This window comes from Balaenoptera borealis (genome assembly GCF_965194805.1).
Source record: "Balaenoptera borealis genome assembly, chromosome: 12".
NCBI classification, from domain to species: Eukaryota; Metazoa; Chordata; class Mammalia; order Artiodactyla; family Balaenopteridae; genus Balaenoptera; species Balaenoptera borealis.
The window spans coordinates 71,508,330-71,525,949 of record NC_138869.1 but is presented as its reverse complement, the minus strand read 5'-3'; the positions used below and the strand labels follow the sequence as shown (position 1 = coordinate 71,525,949).

General features: G+C 46.2%; 1 pseudogene across 1 annotated transcript in view; it reads left to right on the top strand.

The window, feature by feature from the left end:
* Positions 1–13,461: 13,461 nt before the first annotated feature.
* Positions 13,462–17,620, top strand: part of LOC309607775 (small ribosomal subunit protein eS4 pseudogene) — a 33,664-nt pseudogene continuing 29,505 nt past the window's right edge. The window contains exon 1 of the transcript XR_014249669.1: positions 13,462–17,469. The product of XR_014249669.1 is annotated as a small ribosomal subunit protein eS4 pseudogene (transcript). The remainder of the gene's footprint in view (positions 17,470–17,620) is intronic.

Sequence of the window (17,620 nt, the reverse complement as noted above, 5' to 3'; positions counted from 1 at the left end):
AAGCTCTGTGATTGAAGCAGATCTGATGGCTAGGAAGGGGAGAAAGATTTGGTGGGTGAGTTAGCTCCTGGGTAGTCCCCACACAGCCCACATTACGCTGCTGGGAAACCGAGGCTCAGAGTTCAGTGGCCTGACTCATAACACAGCAAATAAATGGCGATGGTTGGAACATAGGCCTTTTGCCTCTCATCCAGAGCTCTCTGCTTGTTGCCTTCTCTGTTTCAGTGGCTCTAGAATGAGGGAAATGCCCTGCACCCCTCATTTCGAGGCAGTATACTGATGAAAGACAATTCTGGAAACGTCCACCGGTGCTTCTGACAGATACAAAAGCAAGTGAGGTGCCCCGCTGCTCCACACCCCTAGCCCCACTTGCACCCCACCTTTGCTTCCTTCCTTCACCTAAAACATTTGCAGTTTCTCCTTTTAAAAAATTGCAGAGAACAGAGTGTTAATCTGAACAGAAATCTAAGAAATAGAATCCAGGCTTGGAACAGCTACAATTACTGACATCTAGGGCTGTTCAGTGTCTGGAAATCTCTGCCCAGACATGCCCAGTCTATTTCCTCTAATGCAGCTGACCTCAGGGAAGACAGGCCTCCTTCTCCTCTACTGCTGGGACAGGAGCCTGGGTAGGGGTGGGAGGGCACATTACCAGACCCCCTTGCCTACCTAATTTTGGAATCAGGCCAGGACTTCAGAAGGGCCTCAAAAAGGCCAAGACCCCAGGACCAGCCCCCTCCTCCCCCAGTTCCACCCTCCCCACCTCCAACACACCCGTACCCACACCACCCAAAGGCTGGGTTGTCAAATGTCCAGCAGAAGATGGGCATATCCTCCTACTGCCTCGAATCCCCTTGGCCTTCAGACATTTCAAATAGACTTGACATTGTCTGTCTGTTTACTTTGGGAAAAAAATTTAATGAAGGCTTGTATTGAATTATTTAAAGTTTTGTGGTCCTGAGCTTCACAATGAAATAATTCTTTTTGTTGTTTTTGTTGGGAAGTGAATTTTTTTTTTTATAACTTCTAGCTCACCACCACCACCACAACAGAATTCAACAAATATTTATTAAGTGCCTACTGAGTGTCTAGTACTGTTCAGCACTTAAAAAAAAAAGTTTCCAACCATACACTTGAATGTGTAGCCAGGTATGCTCTTAAAGGAGGACTTCTGCCCTGAAGAAGCAAAGAAGCAGGTTGTTAGAAGCCACACGCAAGATCTAACTCCCAAAACACACACACACACACACACAGACACACACACACACACACACACACACACACACACACACACACACACACACGATCCCAGGCCAGTCCCAAGGAATCTGCTGCAAATCACATATTCTGTTCAGAGGAACTCAGACCACGGTCTCCCTAGGGTCTCTGGGGGTCTCCTGTCTCCTACCACCCCCCTCTTCTCTGACAGCAGGCAGCCCCAAGGACAAAACAGCCACCAGCTTCTTCTATGCCAGGGCTCAACATGTTAGGACATGTTCCTGAGGGCCTGAATGCTAGTCAGGACCACAGCCTGCTGCCCGGGCCTGCTCCCAAGGAAGCAGGCAGCTTAGGGATGTAGGGAGACTCAGCCTGAGAGAGCAGAGGATCCAGGTCAGTCCCCATCCAGGAGGGACGTGATGACGGAAAGGAAAGGTAGAAGCCCTACCCTGAAGAAGGAGGATGTGAGGAAGGCTCAATGGTGGCCACAGGAGCTGCCCAGGAAGCAGGGGGAAGTGCTGGGAACAATGTCACTGTTTTCTCAGAAAAGACCTGGGGAGTCCCTAACAGGGGCAGTCAGCTTTCAGTGGAATTCACCTCCACACAGGATCCCAAGAAGTGAGACCCCCAGAGAAGAGGCAGAACAGAGACATTATTATATTATTGAGCAGAAGTCCCACTTGCTTTTTTTAAAAGGAAGAATGAGATTGGGAGCTCCCCCAACTCCACCCCCCGACCTTCTGGGGGTTTTACCCAGCCAGTACAAAGATCAGGATTGACCATACAGTGAGGTAGAGGAATTTGTGACAGAATTTGTGCCAAATACTTCCAGCTTCCCTGAGCTAGCAATTTCACCTTGTCTAAGCCTGAAATTTCACCATTAGAAATTCATTTCTATAGTATTAAGTTCTGTTCTTCATAAAATAAGATCATATATGCAAAATGCTTAGCATAGTGACTGGCACATAGAAATCAGTGGGTCAAATGAGTGCCTGAATCCTGCAGAGGGTTCTGGGTGGCACAGCACAGTGTGAATGCGTTGATCATATCATTTAGGTACTAGAGGGTGGTGAGGGAATGTTGTGAACACAGGCCACCTGAGGAGTGAAGGGCTCTCTGTGCCTTTGCATATATTGTTCCCTCTTCTTGGAATGAGTGTTCCTGACCAATATGCCCCACCTCCACTCCTTTCTCCACCCATTGAACTCCTACTGATCCTTCATAACCTGACATATATGACCCCTTGAGGCAAGGCTTTCTCCGGGCTTCTTCTGGCTCCCAGAGCCCCTGGTAAGCAATATACTCCACTGTGCTTTACTGACTTGCCTGGTTCATGTGCCTACTGCATCCTCTGAGATGGGAACCTAGAGAGGATGAGCCCATATTTTATTCATCTTTGTACCTTCAAGTCCTAGCAGCCTCAGCCTAATCTCAGTGAATATTTATGGAAGAGCCATTTTTGGCCTGCACTCTGAGGTTAGGCTTCAGTGCCACTGCTTCTCAGCCCTCTCTTTTATTTATTCATTCATCTATTTACTCATTTATTCATTAAAAAATAATATAATTAACACTCACTGCTCAACCCAAGAATTAGAACATTACAAATCATTGACACCTTCCTATGATTTCCTCTCCTATGCTGACCCTTCCTCCCCTACCCCAAAATAAACACTATCTTGCAGTGTACACTATTTTACATTGAACTTTCCTTTGTTTTCAATAGTTTTATCACATGTGACCAAGACAGTAATGCTCTTCCATTTTTCTATGTGCTCTCCTACATTTCCCAGCCCCTCCTGTAGTTTAGACTGGGTAACGTGACTGGTTCTAGCCAATGAAATGTGAACATAAGTGACATTTTCCTCCTTAGAGCTGAGGTCAAGTGAAATTCTCCAGCCTTTCTGTCCTCCCTGGCTGTGGCAAAAGTGAGGTCTCATGTCCCAGATGGTGCCACCTCACTATGGCAGATCCTCCCTCAGCCTAAGTTCCTGAGTGGCTGTGTGAAGCCAAGCACCCCACCGACTTGTGTAAGACATGTATGTGAGAAAGAAATAATCTTTTGTTATATGAAGTCAGTGAAATGTGAAGCTTATTTATTCCTGCAGCATAGCCTACCTAAGATTTATCCATATGGCTATGGGTGATTGTGGTTTGTGCAAGTCTGTGGCACCCAATGAAGTACAGCTCTGGGTATTTGCACTCTTTTGACGTTGCCTCCCCTTGAATCTGTCTGGCTTACGACTCTTTTAGCCAATAGAATGGGTAATTCTGTGCCTGTTCTAGGCCTAAGCCTTAAGAAGGTCTAGCAACTTCTGCTTTTGCATTCTTGAGGAACTTGAGACACCACGTGAGCAGTTTGATTACTCTGAGACCACCATGCTGAGAGAAGTCATGTGGAGGCCACATGCAAGATAACCAAGACTACTCCCCCACACACAATAGCTCCAGGTGATCTCCTAGCTGACCGCCAGCATCAACATGCCAACCACATGAGTAGGACCATTTTAAAAGTTGATCTTTCACCCTCAGTTAATCCTCCCCAGTTGAAGCCACATGGAGTAGAGACAAGCCATCCCCAATGAGCCTCTGCCTAAACTGTAGAATTGTGAGCAAATAAATGATCGTGGTTGCCACTATGGTTTTTTTTTTTTAAGTCTTTATTGAATTTTGTTACAATATTGCTTCTGTTTTACGTTTTTTGGTTTTTTGGCCGCAAGACATGTGGGATCCCAGCTCCCCGACCAGGGATCGAACCCGCACCCCCTGCACTGGAAGGCGAAGTCTTAACCACCGGACCGCCAGGGAAGTCCCACCACTATGTTTTAACATGGCCTGTTATGCAGCAATACATAATTAAAACAGGGCTCAATCATTTTCACTGTTATTTAACATCCAGTGATTCCCTTCTCCTGTAAATGGGCACTTTGGTTATTTCCAGTTTTCTGTTATTATGCATAGGGCTGCTATAATTATTTTTTTTAAGATTTTTTTGATGTGGATCATTTTTTTTTTAACATCTTTATTGGAGTCTAATTGCTTTACAATGGTGTGTTAGTTTCTGCTTTTGGACCATTTTTTTTTTAAGTATTTATTGAATTTGTTACTACACTGCTTCTGTTTTATGTTTTGGTTTTTTGGCCACAAGGCATGTGGGATCCCAGCTCCCCAACCAGGGATCGAACCCACACCCCCTGCATTGGAAGGCGAAGTCTTAACCACTGGACTGCCAGGGAAGTCCTAATTATTCTTATCCATGTCTTTGGGTCACACATGCAAGAGTTTCTCTTGGACATACACCTAGTAGTAGAATTGCCCCCACAATCTTCCTGTCAGAAGAAAAATGATTGGTGAAGCACCTGCAGTTGGTGTTTGGACCTGTCTGTGTCTTTCAGGATTACTGGGAAAAGTCTAAAGCACTGCACACATGTTTGGGATTATCATTGCTTGCATTTTTGTGGAAGAATAAAAAGGAATCCAAAGGAATGAAGCACTAATGGTGGAATTTCAGATATACTGGACACCTGTGGGTAGACATTTGGTTACTGGACACCTGTGGGTAGACATTTGGTGACAAGAGGAACTGCCCACAGACACTGAGTTCAGTCCTCTGAGCCAGCCTTCAAAGCGCCCAAGACATCCCTCTCCCAGGATCTTTAGCTCAGAACAGCCTTCGGAATGATTCCCAAAAAGTAGGAATTATGCATTCTTTCACTTTTTTCTTTCCTAACAAATTATTTTTAAGCTCCTCCCAAGAAAAAGCCCCATCAAAGTTCTGAGGGTCTTGGGTTTGGATCCTCTGATTGCATAGCAGTGTGGAGTCTTAGAAAGTCATTTCAGGATTTCAGATCCATTATCTGACTCCTCACCATCCCCACCCCCCTCCCTCCCTCTCCATCCTGGATGGGTGCTTTAGACCCACGTTACAGATGGTGGAATGGAGGCCCCAAGAGGTGCTGGCTTTGGCTGAGATGACACAGGCAGAGAGTCAGGGCAGAGTCAGGGGGCAGCCCTCTCTGCTCCCCCTCCTATCAGCTGCTTGTCCTTATCTTTGCTCCCCTAGGATGGCACTGAGTGTCACACATAGTCAAGATGCCACCAGAGCCACTGTGGAATGCAACAGCTGCAAACCCAATCCCCAAATGCTGGTGGCCCGAAGTTCAGAGCTAAAGGGAGATTATGCCTCCCTCTCCTCACCCTCAGTGGTTCTTAACAACCCCGCACCTGCTGTGAGGAATGATTACCGATGTCTCCTTTTGGGTACATGCGAGCAGCTCAGTGCTGGACTTAGGAAGAAAAGTGGGAGTGTGTGTTAGGATGACTCTAGCCATTGTAATAAATAAACTCTCAAATTACAGTGACAACCCAATAGAAGTTTATTTCTGACTCACATATGAATACAACTGAGGTGTTCTGGTTGGCAAGTAGCTGATCTCCATGTGATAATTCAGGGACTCAGGCCCTTTCCATCCTGTGGCTCCACCATGCTCTAGGGCAGCAGGATCTCTGCTTCCAGCTGGAGAAAGAGAAAGAACATCAAGAAGGTATATGCATTTCTTCACACCTGGTTCAGAAGTAACACGCATCATTTCCCACCCACATTCCATTGGTAAGAACTTGTCATGCGGTCCCACTTAGATCAAGGGTCTGTGTAGTCCCTGGAGGGGGGCACAGATGTCTGATGAGCTGCTAGCCATCTCTGCCACAGCAGAAGAGCGAGGCAGATGAGAACCCCTTCCTCTTCCCCCTCTTCCCACAAGAGAGTTTTTTCCTGCCGAGTTTCTGGACCTGGCCACGAGAAGAACAGTGCATGACCTCTGAGATGCATGACCTTGGACCTCAATATCTTCATCTATAAAACGGGTACTTTCATATCCATGATGCTACAACCTTTGCTGAGAGGTTGAAAAAAAAACGAGGTAGACATGATGCTCCCCAGTTCCCAGAGGAGGAAACCAGGACACAAAGAGACAGTGTGACTTGTCTAAAGTCACACAGCAGGACCCAATTTCCCCCTTCTTGTACATAGGTTTGTTTTGTTTTGACTAGTCAACATCAAAGTCTGCTGAGAAGTCACTGGACTGAAATGCAGGAAAATCCCCTACTCAGCAAATCCATCTAAAACCTCCTGGGGGCCTAGGAGGATTACTAAGAAAAAGCTTTTTATTGTCTGAAATGCAGGTATAGAGACCCTGACAGGTTCTTGGTGGGCTGTGTGGGACCCAGCCTGGACCTGGTTGGGGGGAGGGAGCCTGCTGTGGTGAGACTTTGTGTGATCACTTTGCAGATGCCTGAACTCCATCCTTTAAACCATTTTCCCTCCAGCTCAGGAATTCTCAACACAGGGAATGGGAGAAAAGGGAACCCCCTTCTGAAAATGTTCAGGTCCTACAAATACGCAGACTCTCTCTAGAAGACACAAGAAACAATGACAGTGGTTGCCTCTGAGGAGGGAAGCAGGTCCCCTGTGTCACCTACCTCCATGGGCACCATTAGCACCATCTGAGTCTGTGTGGACAGCGCCCCCTGGAGTTGTGCTATGTACAACTCTGGGTGCAAGGTAGGCTTATTCCTCATAATATATATTAATAGTTAACTCCATTTAAAATAATAATTAACACAATTAAGAACCTATTCCAATTTCTGGCCCCATCTGGACCTACTGAATTAAAATTGTGTGAGAGTCAACCAGCTACACAAGTATACAGGTATTTTGAAAAATCTCCCCAATAACTGAAACCTCTCCACCCTCCAGCCTCACGGCTTTGGGAACCCTGATTTAGTCTGTCCATGCACAGGGCCCCCTTTCTTACCTCTAGAAGTTCTCAGCAGACCCTTCCATCTGGTTGAGAATGAGAGAACCAGGAATAGATTCTGTCACTAAATGGGATTGGGGGAAGGGAGAAGGGGCAGGTGGGGTGGGAGCTCCAGGCTTAGTGCGCAGGCCAGCTTTACCTTCTGGGCAGTTGGGTCGCCCACACCCCTGCAGCTCTGAACCACCCCTCCTAGTCCAACGCCCCCCACCTCCACCCCGCCCCAGTGTATCACATCAGCATCTTTGGCCGGCACAGCTCAGGCTCGGCCTTGCCCGGGCTTGCCTTTTGTTGCATCATCCTCTGGCCTTGCCCGGTGCAAGCCGCCCACTCACCGCTGGATAAAACCAGCTAATTATATCACGGGAGACCCAAGGCGGGAGCATGTGGGCATTTTCAGCTGACCCAGCCTGTTTCTACTTGCTTTGCATGATTGTTCTTGGTTTTTCAAAATAATAATAACAACTACCAACCAGGGAAAAACTGGCCTGGGGCTGTGGAGCATGCTGCTGAAGCAAGAGCAAGGGTCCACCTGCTGCTCCAGGAAAAACCTACCCAGCACTCAGCTCAGAAAATGAAAAACAAGTCTCTTGACTCCCAAATCAGGGCTCAACAGACAAACAGCTCTGAGAACAGGATACACTGGAATAAGCAGAATCAGAAATGCAAATATTGCTTTGACAGCATCAATAACAGCAGCAAGGTAATTTATTTTTTCAAAATTTTTAAAAATTCTATTTGTAGTTTAGTCAAAAGTAGAGAGTTTTGTTTTCCCATAATTTCCTATATTTATTTTTGGAGGAGATAATACAGTCAAAAGATACAAAATGATATGCAGTGAAAACTCCCTCCTATCCCTGCCCTCCAGCCTTCCATTTCCTTCCCAGAGGCTGTGGCTGGCTGCTTGTGCCTCCTTCCAGAGATAGTCTATGAACAACCAGATCCACAGTCCTTCATCCAAAACATCTGGGGACAAATGGGTTTCAGAATGCAGAACTTTTCAAATTTTAGACAAGTAATGAGGTGCATGTACCATGTATTTTGCAACATCTTCCCTCCATCTAGGCTCTGTATAGGATGACCCTTGGTCTGAGTTTTAACATTTTAAGTTCCACATCCAAGGAACCTCTCAACTGCAGGCAAACAGGATGATGGGTCACCCTAAGTCTGGAGTGTAAGGTATTTACACTAACGGGGGTGGGGGGTTAGCAGAGGAGGAGTCAGATCTTCATTCCTAATGCTTATTTGTGACTGCAAGTTTAAGTCCAAGCCTGCTCAGAAGTTGAGGGAGAGACAAGAAGACCTGATGAGGTCTCCCAGACCTCCTGCACCTGTCCAACCACTTAGATCATGCAAAGTCATTCACATTAAGAATGGTTTACCAAACAAGAAAACAACTTACATTCAGACCTACTGTATTAGGGTTCTCCAGAGAAATAGAACCAATCTCTCTCTCTCTCTCTCTCTCTCTCCCTCTCTCTCTAATATACATATGTATATATGTAGAGAGACAGAGACAGAGACAGAGGGACAGAAATTTATTGTAGGGAATTGGCTCACGTGATCATGCAGGCTGGCAAGTCCATAATCTGTAAGGCAGGCTGGCTGAATGGCAATTTCAGCAGGAACTGATGTTGCAGTCTTGAGTCTGAAGGCAGTCTAGAGGCAGAATCCTTCTTCCTGGTGGTGGTAGGAGGGAGAAGATGGACCTCAGTCTTTTCTCTTAGGCCTTCAACTGATTGGATGAGGCTCAACCGCATTATGCTAATCAAACCAAATTATGTTAATCAGCTTTACTCAGTGTCTATTGATGTAAATGTTAATCACATCTAAAAAATACCTTCACAGCAACATCTAGACTGGTGTTTTACCAAACAACTGGGCACCAAGTTGACACAAAACCTTCACACCTGTTTAACATCCCAACTCTTCAGCTGTGAGTGTTTGTCAGGGATGGGATATGGAAGTCCCCACCTTCCCAGAGCTAACAGTCACAGAGATAAAGCTGGGGTACACAAAACAATCACGAAGAGTATGAAGAAGTGTCTTGTGTGGGATACATTGAGAGGTTCTGAGTACAGCCTGGAAAAGTCCCCTCAAATATAGTCCAGAAGGCCAGAAAGATACTGGGAGTTCATGCCCAACATCAAGCCCAAGGCTTCCTCTCTTGTCAATTTCACTCATTTTTTAATACAAACAAAAATCTTTAATAAAGTGGGCCAGCAGAGCAGTATTAGTAAATCCTAAATGTAAGAACACAAGTTCTCAATAAAGAACACAGGTACGATAGGACTCCTTTCTCCCTGACCTGTTACCATTCATCAATTTCAGCTTCTGGTTAAGTCTCCAGATTTAAAACATTTTCCCGACTAGACTTGTAATCATGTTCCTAAGCTGCCAACCACCCTGAGATTTCAGAGGCTTCTCGTTCCACATAGATTCAAAAGGCCTTCCAGCTTGTCCTGTCTGCCAAGAACTTTGCTCCACCCCAGGACTAAGCCATTTTTCTGCTGGTTTTCCTTGAGAACAAAATAGAACCAGAGTATATTCATTCACTCACTCACTTGTTTGTTCGTTCATCCATTCATTCATGATATTACCAGTCCAAATGGTGATGCGTAGAGGCTATGCCTGCAAAAGGAGATACAAAATACTATGCACCAATAACAAAGGAAAACAGGCTCACATAGGTAAAAATCCTACCCAGATAGGTCTCTGTGACCAGGCCCAGTTAAAGAAAGGGGTTAGATGTCAGCAGATGGGGACTTGGAAGTCTGAGTTAGGAACCCCCTTCCTAAAACCAAGGGAGGATCCAGGTGGCGCTTAAGTTTATGTGATGATAGAAGTCCTCTATAAGAAAAAGAAGACACAATTATAAATATAGTATTGCCAGAACACTTCCCATGCAAATGAAAGTCCTGGAAGCCTGCCTTCATTAGCTCACCATAAATCCACGCTGTGTGTAGCTAAACAAGGATCAGGGAGGTGGTAGTGTATGTGCAAGGAGTGGCACCTGGGGCTACAGTTTTAAAACTTAAAGGACCAGAATAACCTGGGCTAGAGGACAACACAGGAGAGCCAAGAGACAGTGGATGAAACCATCTTGCAGGGCCCAGATCAGCCTGTCTCATGCGTGCTGGGGCCCCACCCCCACCCCACTGGCTGTACAGAGGGTGCTCTGGTTGATGGTGCTCTAATCCCTGCCTCCCCCAGTATTAATAATAATGGTAATAATAGTAATAGTAATAATTAGTATTAAGGAGGCTCACACTTACTGAGTGCTTCCTATGTGCCAGGTTCTGTTCTAAGTACTTTGTCCATAGTCACTTGGTGAGTTTTCATAACAGCTCTATGAATGAGACACCATTACTTTCATCCCCATTTTAAAGATTAGGAAACTGAAGTAGAGATAGAGATTAAATCATTTGCCCAAGCCAGACAGGGACAGAACAAGGATTTGAACCCAGACAGGCTGGCTCCAGAGGTAAATCTTTTAACCACTAATAACAACAACAGCTAACACTTAGGTCATGATTACCCTGTGCCAGCTGCTCCTCTAAGGGGTCACATGTATCAGCTCAACTAATCCTTACAGGTGCTATTATTATCCCCATTTTACAGATGAGGCAACCAAAACACAAAAAGGTCAAGCCACTTGCCTAGGTCACACAGCTAGGAGGCTGCAAAAGAGGGACTTGAACCCAGGCAGCCTGGGTCCAGTGGCCACATCCTTGTGCACTGAACTGTACCCCTGCGCCATGACTGGATTTAAGGGTAACCTGAGAGCAATGGCCGTGGCTTACTTTTCTCTGCATCATGTGTGGTGCCAGCACTGCAGAATTTAATAAGAACTCAATAAATAGTCAATGAACCTTTCTCTAAAATAACCCTTCCTGATAACGTACAAAAATCACATTTCAAGTTTATTGTAGAAAATCTGGAAAATACAGAAAGGCTCCAAGAAGAAATGCAAGTCATTCTCACTACAGCAGAGATAACTAGAGCTAACATTTTGGTGTCTTTCCAGCCAGTGTTACAAAATAGGGATCCCACTGTATGTCCTGTCTTGTAACCTCCTTTTTTCTCACTTATCAATACATCACAAACATTTTCCCACGTCTTTACATTTTCTTCTGCAACTTCCACAGAGGAATAATTTGTGAATGCTCAAGTGACCTGCTCAGGGTGCCACCAGCAATGAACCAGAATGTCACCCACAAACAGCCCCCTCCCCAGGGGGCTCCTCATAAACAGCCCTCTCCCACCAATCTCTCCACCCCCATATATGCCCACCCTATACACTTGGCCCTCTTCTACTTCCTGTCATCTCTAGAAAGCTCATGGCATTCCCTTTGCCTTCCTTCTTAGACTCAGGGTCTCCTCCTCCACTCCTGCCAAGGGTGTGTCCCCATCCTTTTTAACATCCCGTACATCTATTACCCTGTTTTCCCCTCTCCAGGTCACTCTGCACACTTCTCATACCCTCCCTCAGCCACGATCAAACTTTTGTCATCCTGTGCCCCATTCCCACAGGACTTGCTAGAGACAATCCAGTTCCATCGGCAAGCCGGCATTAGGCAATGTCTGTTGCAACGCACTGAGTGACAGAGGAGACAATGCCAGCTAAGGTGCTGAGGCTGTAGCGTGGAAGTCTCCCCCAGGGATACAGATGCATTTTGAGCAAGGGCTATCAAGGTACAATGCCTTTACCTAAAAGGGGTCTCTCCTGGTGTGATTTCCAGCTACCAGACAGGGCCTATGAGAGCTATTTTGATGCAAGGATCTCTTTTGATGTAGAGGCCTAATCCACCCTGAGGGTGGGGCAGCCTGGGCACCTTGCCCTAATGGGACGGAATGAAAGACTTTTGAAGGCAGTGGTTCAAGACAGGTGGCTTCTTGATTCTAGCCGCTGTGTCTCAGCCAGGATGGGGGGAGGGAGGACTGCGCAGACAGCCCGCAGGAAGGGGGAAGCCTGGGTGGGGTGAACAGGGAGATGGGACTTCTTCCAAACTTGCTCTGCCTGACCTGTACTGTGTGACCTCAAGCAGGTGCCTGTGCTTTTCAGCATCATTGTCATAATAGCACCTACGCTACCTACCTCACAGGTTTTTGTAAGGATCTAATGAGATAAGGTCAGTAAAAGTGCTTTGCCAAGGGTAAAACCCCAAAGTTAGGTGTGGTTAGGACTCTCTGCCTCTTTCCTTTTTTCGGAAGGTGCTGATAGTAACTTTGTTTTTAGGGCATTTCCTCCCTAGCTGCACTCTTTCTATAGACAAAGGGTGGTGGTGGATGTGGATGGGAGCCACTCCTGAGAGTCTCCTTAGCTCTGGGCCACTCTGGCCCCCTATCTCTTTGCCCCCAGAGTAGCTTGCTTTTATCACTGGTATTAACTGAGGGTCCAGGCTTGATTCATTTGAACAGTGTGTGGGGTGACTACCATTCTGGATTCCCCCAAATGGAAGCGTTTCCTGGGACTTAGGACTTTCAGTGTTGAAATCAGACAGGTCCCAAGTACACAGAGATGGCTGGGCACCATAGGTGTACCTGGGGGTTCAGTGGGTCAGGTGTGGGTGTGATTTTTGTCTGGTGTGGCATATACACATGTCCAGCGCGCTGAGGTGTGAGTACGTGTGATTATTCATGTTTGTGCACAGCGGGTGTAGCATGGGTCTGTTGATACATTGGGGTTTTTTGTGTTGGGAATATGTTGCTGAGTGTGTAATGATGTGATATATGCATGTGTCTGTAGGATGCGCAGGGCTTCTACAGCATGCCATATTTAGTGTGGTATGGGTAATATAAGCATGTGTGCAGTGAATGCGTGTTCTTTCCAGCAGGGGTTTAAGTGTATATTTTGTGTCTGGTGTAGTGTGGACTGTATGCGTGTCACGTGGGGGGGGGGGGCCCAGTGCGTTGTGGTGTGTGTGTGTGAAGTCGACCTCCATGTGGGGGTGTGTACGACTCAAAATACATGGTGTTTGTAGTCTGCGCATGTGTTAAGTGGTACGCTGTGTGTTGTGTGTACTATGTTTTTGGTGTGTCATGGGATGCACGCATGTCTTTGGTAAGCAGAGCAAAGGGTGGGTGTATGTTGGGAGTTCTGCACTCGGTGTGGGGGGTGAGACGTGCCGTCTGTGTGCAGATGCACTGCGTTGTGTTCTGCATATGCTCCCAGCACCGTGCCGCGTGGGCTCTGCTCCGCTAGGGAGGTGTGCGTCCTGTGTGGGCCAAAAGCATAGGGTGTGGTCGTGTGCGGAGGTGTGGGCTAGTGTATGCGTGCCGGCTGTGCGGTGCCCACGTGTACATGCTGCTCCTGTGGGATGGGCTGTAGGAGGTGGCAGGAGGGCACAGGCACTGCGTGCTCCTCCGCGATGGGGCACGGACTAGGGCACCGCCGCCACAATGCGCCGGCGCCGGAGCTCTTGTCCCGTGACCCGCCTGCGGGCCATTCTGGGAAGCGGGGCCACGCCCACCGCGGAGGCTGCCGGGAAGCGGCTGAGGCAGCTGTGTGGGGAGTGGTGGCGTCTTTCTCCTGACTTGCTGCGCTCTGTAAGAGCCGCTCCGTGTTTAAATTGTCCTACTTAATGGCTCCTGTCCAGTGCCGTGCCCTGCATGTGTATTTTCTCGTTTAATCCTCACGGCCAGCCCCTGAGGGGCCTTCTTATCCCCCCCCACCCCCGCCCGCACAGGTGAGTTACCTCAGGATCCGAGAGGTGAAGGAGCCCGCCCGGCTGGGGCCCCTAACTCCCCAGCTTGCTGCGAGTGAATTTATGAGGAGGGAAAAGGCCACGGGAAATGGAACTCCCCAAATAGCGTGACCGAGTTTCCCCCAAAACCTGTCGAAAGGTGCTTACCAAAAATCTCTCCTCAGACCTTTCTGAGTTTCTCGCCCTTGATGGAAAGGGAGGGAATCACGGTTTAGTGCTATGAAAACAAGGTTGAAAGAATGAAGATGTTAGATAAGCTTGTATGGTATAATATGATACTTCCCAGAGGGTGTGTAATCGAATAATGAAGAAGCTGGTTGTCCAAAATTATATTTAATACCCGTCGTGGAGTGAAGGATTAACATCTCTTTTTAAACTCCACATGGTCATTCTTCAGATTTGCTTCTGGTGGCATCTAACTCCTCCTCCTCTCCCTCCTCCTCCTCCTTCCATCTTGCTTCATTCCTTCCTCTTTCTTTCTTCTGCCATATTTTCCTGTGTATTTGATCCCTTAGGCTGAATCATATGAAATTGCCTCCTATGTAGATAAAAACCAATGTTGGCAATTTCATATCTTCAACCTAATACACTTTGGAAAGCTCTTTTATATTTTGCAAAATTCAGGGGAATTGTTTATGTTTGATTGGAGTTGCAGATGTCCTGAGATTCTCACTGATTGGGGGAGCTTGGGCTTATGTATTATGGCTAGAGGGGTGGCATATGGTGTGCTGGAGCCGGCTTGTACTGGCTTTCCACGTGACTGTTAAATATTCCAGAATTTTTGCAAGTCAGTTGTTAAACCATTGGTAGCTTGAAATTGGCCACGGAGGGAGTATTTACACCATGAAAATTGGCTTCCCTCCTTGCCCTCCTGGGATCCAGTTTACCAGGACACTATTAGTTGTTTGATTTATCTTAGGCCAAGTGAAGTCACAGTGAAATCAGTTCAGAGCCACATAGATCCCCAAACAGAAATTGACACTGAGGGAAGAGTGGAATGGATGCTGGGGAGGCAACCAACAAGCTCAGTGGTTGTGGGAGAAAACACTGAAAACTGGGGGATGTGCTGTCATGGTTCATAGTAATAGTTCACTTTAGTTAATATTAATCAAGCATTTATCAGTACTGTTTGAAGGACTTTATATGTGTTAACTCATTTAATCCCCACAACAACCTTATGAGGTAGATGTCATTGCTATCTCCATTTTACAAATGGAGGAACTGAGGCTTGGAGAGGCTGAATAAGTTGGCCGAGGTTATACAGATAGGAAGTGGTAGGGTTTGGCTTTGACCTCAGTTTGGCTTTAACTCAAGGACACATGCTCTTAACTACATTGCCTGTATTACATACGTTAGGTTATACTGCAGTAATAACCCCCAAATTTCAGCGTCTTACAATAATAAAAGTTTATTCTTGCTCACATTACATGTTAGCTATGCGTCAAACGTGGTTCTGCTTCACACGTCTTATTCTGGAACCCAGGCTGAAGGAGCAGCTCCTATCTTGGCCTTTCCCCCAGAGAAAAAAAACAATTCTAGTACCATGTGATGATTCTTAAGATTCAAGTAACGTGTGACATACTTCTCATCACATTCCATTGGTCAAAGCACATCACGTGGCCAAGCTTGACTCAAGGAGGGCTGAGAAATAGATTCCCCCCCTCCCCAGGCACTGCAAGTCACATGGCAACCTGCTGGGTAGTGAATAACAGGGAACTGTTTTAGGTTATGTTCCCAGAAGCAGACCCTGAGTCAAGGATTTGTGGGTTAAGTGATCTATTAAGGAAGTGTTCTGGGAGAATCTGGAAAAGGAGTGGAGGAGCAGGACAGGAAAGGAGACAAAGCTAAGTAAGGGTATAATTTCAGGCCAAGTCCTGGGCTGAGCCTTATCCAGAGGGGGTTCTGGGTACAAATTATATACCTCAGAGTTTATCCCAACTCAAGGCAAGGGAGCTGGGCTTTCATATTTCCACAGCTGTCAGTCATCGGTTAAGGACTGCTCTAAGGATACTTTTGGCTTTCTGAATATGGGTGAAGCAGTTCCAGCAGCCCTGGACCAACCCTTCAAAAAGAATCACAGGGGGGCTTCCCTGGTGGCGCAGTGGTTGAGAATCTGCCTACCAATGCAGGGGACACGGGTTCGAGCCCTGGTCTGGGAAGATCCCACATGCCACGGGGCAACTAGGCCCGTGAGCCACAACTACTGAGCCTGCGCGTCTGGAGCTTGTGCTCCGCAACAAGAGAGGCCGCGACAGTGAGAGGCCCGTGAACCGTGATGAAGAGTGGCCCTGGCTTGCCGCGACTAGAGAAAGCCCTCGCACAGAAACGAAGACCCAAGATAGCCAAAAATAAATAAATAAATAAATAAATAAAAATTAAAAAAAAAAAAAAAAGAATCACAGGTGCGTGGCTCTCGGAAACAAAATCACCCAGAAATCAGGAGAGGGAACAGAACCTGAAAAGAGATCTGAGAATTGACCTGAGAAATTTGGACCGAGCACCAGTAGTGTACACTAAAGGAACAGTAATGCCATCTACCACACTGCCTCTTAGTTTATACTGTTTTACTTCTGTATCAAAGGTATGACATTATTTCTCCTATAGTTAATGACATGTCTTTGATGTCAGGAAGAGGAACCACAGTTTGCTCCTCTTGGAACAACAGGTAATGGGGAGTCATTACAGGTTTTTCAATAACCCAGTGTAGTATTTGCTGAGCACATGTGTCTAACACTGAAATCTTTCCAGAGTGAAGAAAGATGTGTACAATACTGCAGTGCAATTCTGGCAGTAACCCAGAGTTAGTGCAGCCTCCACAGGTTAAGGGCACAGTCCCCAGTAAGACTGCCCTACTCTACCTACACCAGCTGCAAGTTCAGGGGTCCCCAGGCCATGCTCACTTCTGACCAATCGGCTGCAAATTCAGGGTTCCCATGACCCCCTCAGGTTCCATAATTTGCTAGGATTATTTATAGAACTTAGGAAAGTGCTATACTTTATGATTATGGTTTTATTATAAAGGATACAACTCAGAGTCAGCCAAATAAAGAGACATATAGGATGAGGTCTGGGAGGATACCAAACATGGACCTTCCCTGCCCTTTCTCTGTGGAATCTGGATGTATCATCTTCCCAGGACACCGATACATTCACCAACCAGGAGGCTCACCCAAGCTTCCAGTGTCCAGAGTTTTTATTGGGATTTCATTATATATGCATGATTGACTGAACTCAATCTCCAGCCCACCTTCTCTTCCAGGAGGAAGTTGAGCTGATATCACATGGCTCAAATCCCCAACCCTCTAATCACATTATTGGTCTTCCTGTTGTGACCAGCCCCCATCCTGAGTCACTCATTAACATAAACTCAGGTGTGGTCTGAGGGCCCCACCATGGTTAACAAAGACACCCCTATCACTCAGGAAAATCAGGAAGGGTTCAGAGGCTCCCTCCCCAGAACCTAGGAAAAAGACCAAATTCTTTATTATGCAACATGTATCATCAGATTGAAGAATAATATTGAACTCTGAGCAGAATTTTTCTTTAATTCCACAGGTAGACATATATGTAAGAGCAAATACAGTATACCGAAGACAAAGAAAAACAATCCTATACTAAATGCAACCAGGGAAGTAAAACAGATGACCTACAAAGGAGCTAAGAGTAACAGCAGACTTATCTTGCACAGCAATAGAGGCTAGGAGATAATGGAATATCTCCAAGAGAACTATAAGGTAGGTTGCTCTTTCTTATTGAAAAGTAAAACATAAAATAATTATAGGATACTATAGTGATATTTGTCATCACAAAAGAAAGTTAATTTGTTTTGAAGTTATCCATTTAAAAACCAAAACATTATTTTAATGATTTCTGATGTAAGTTGTT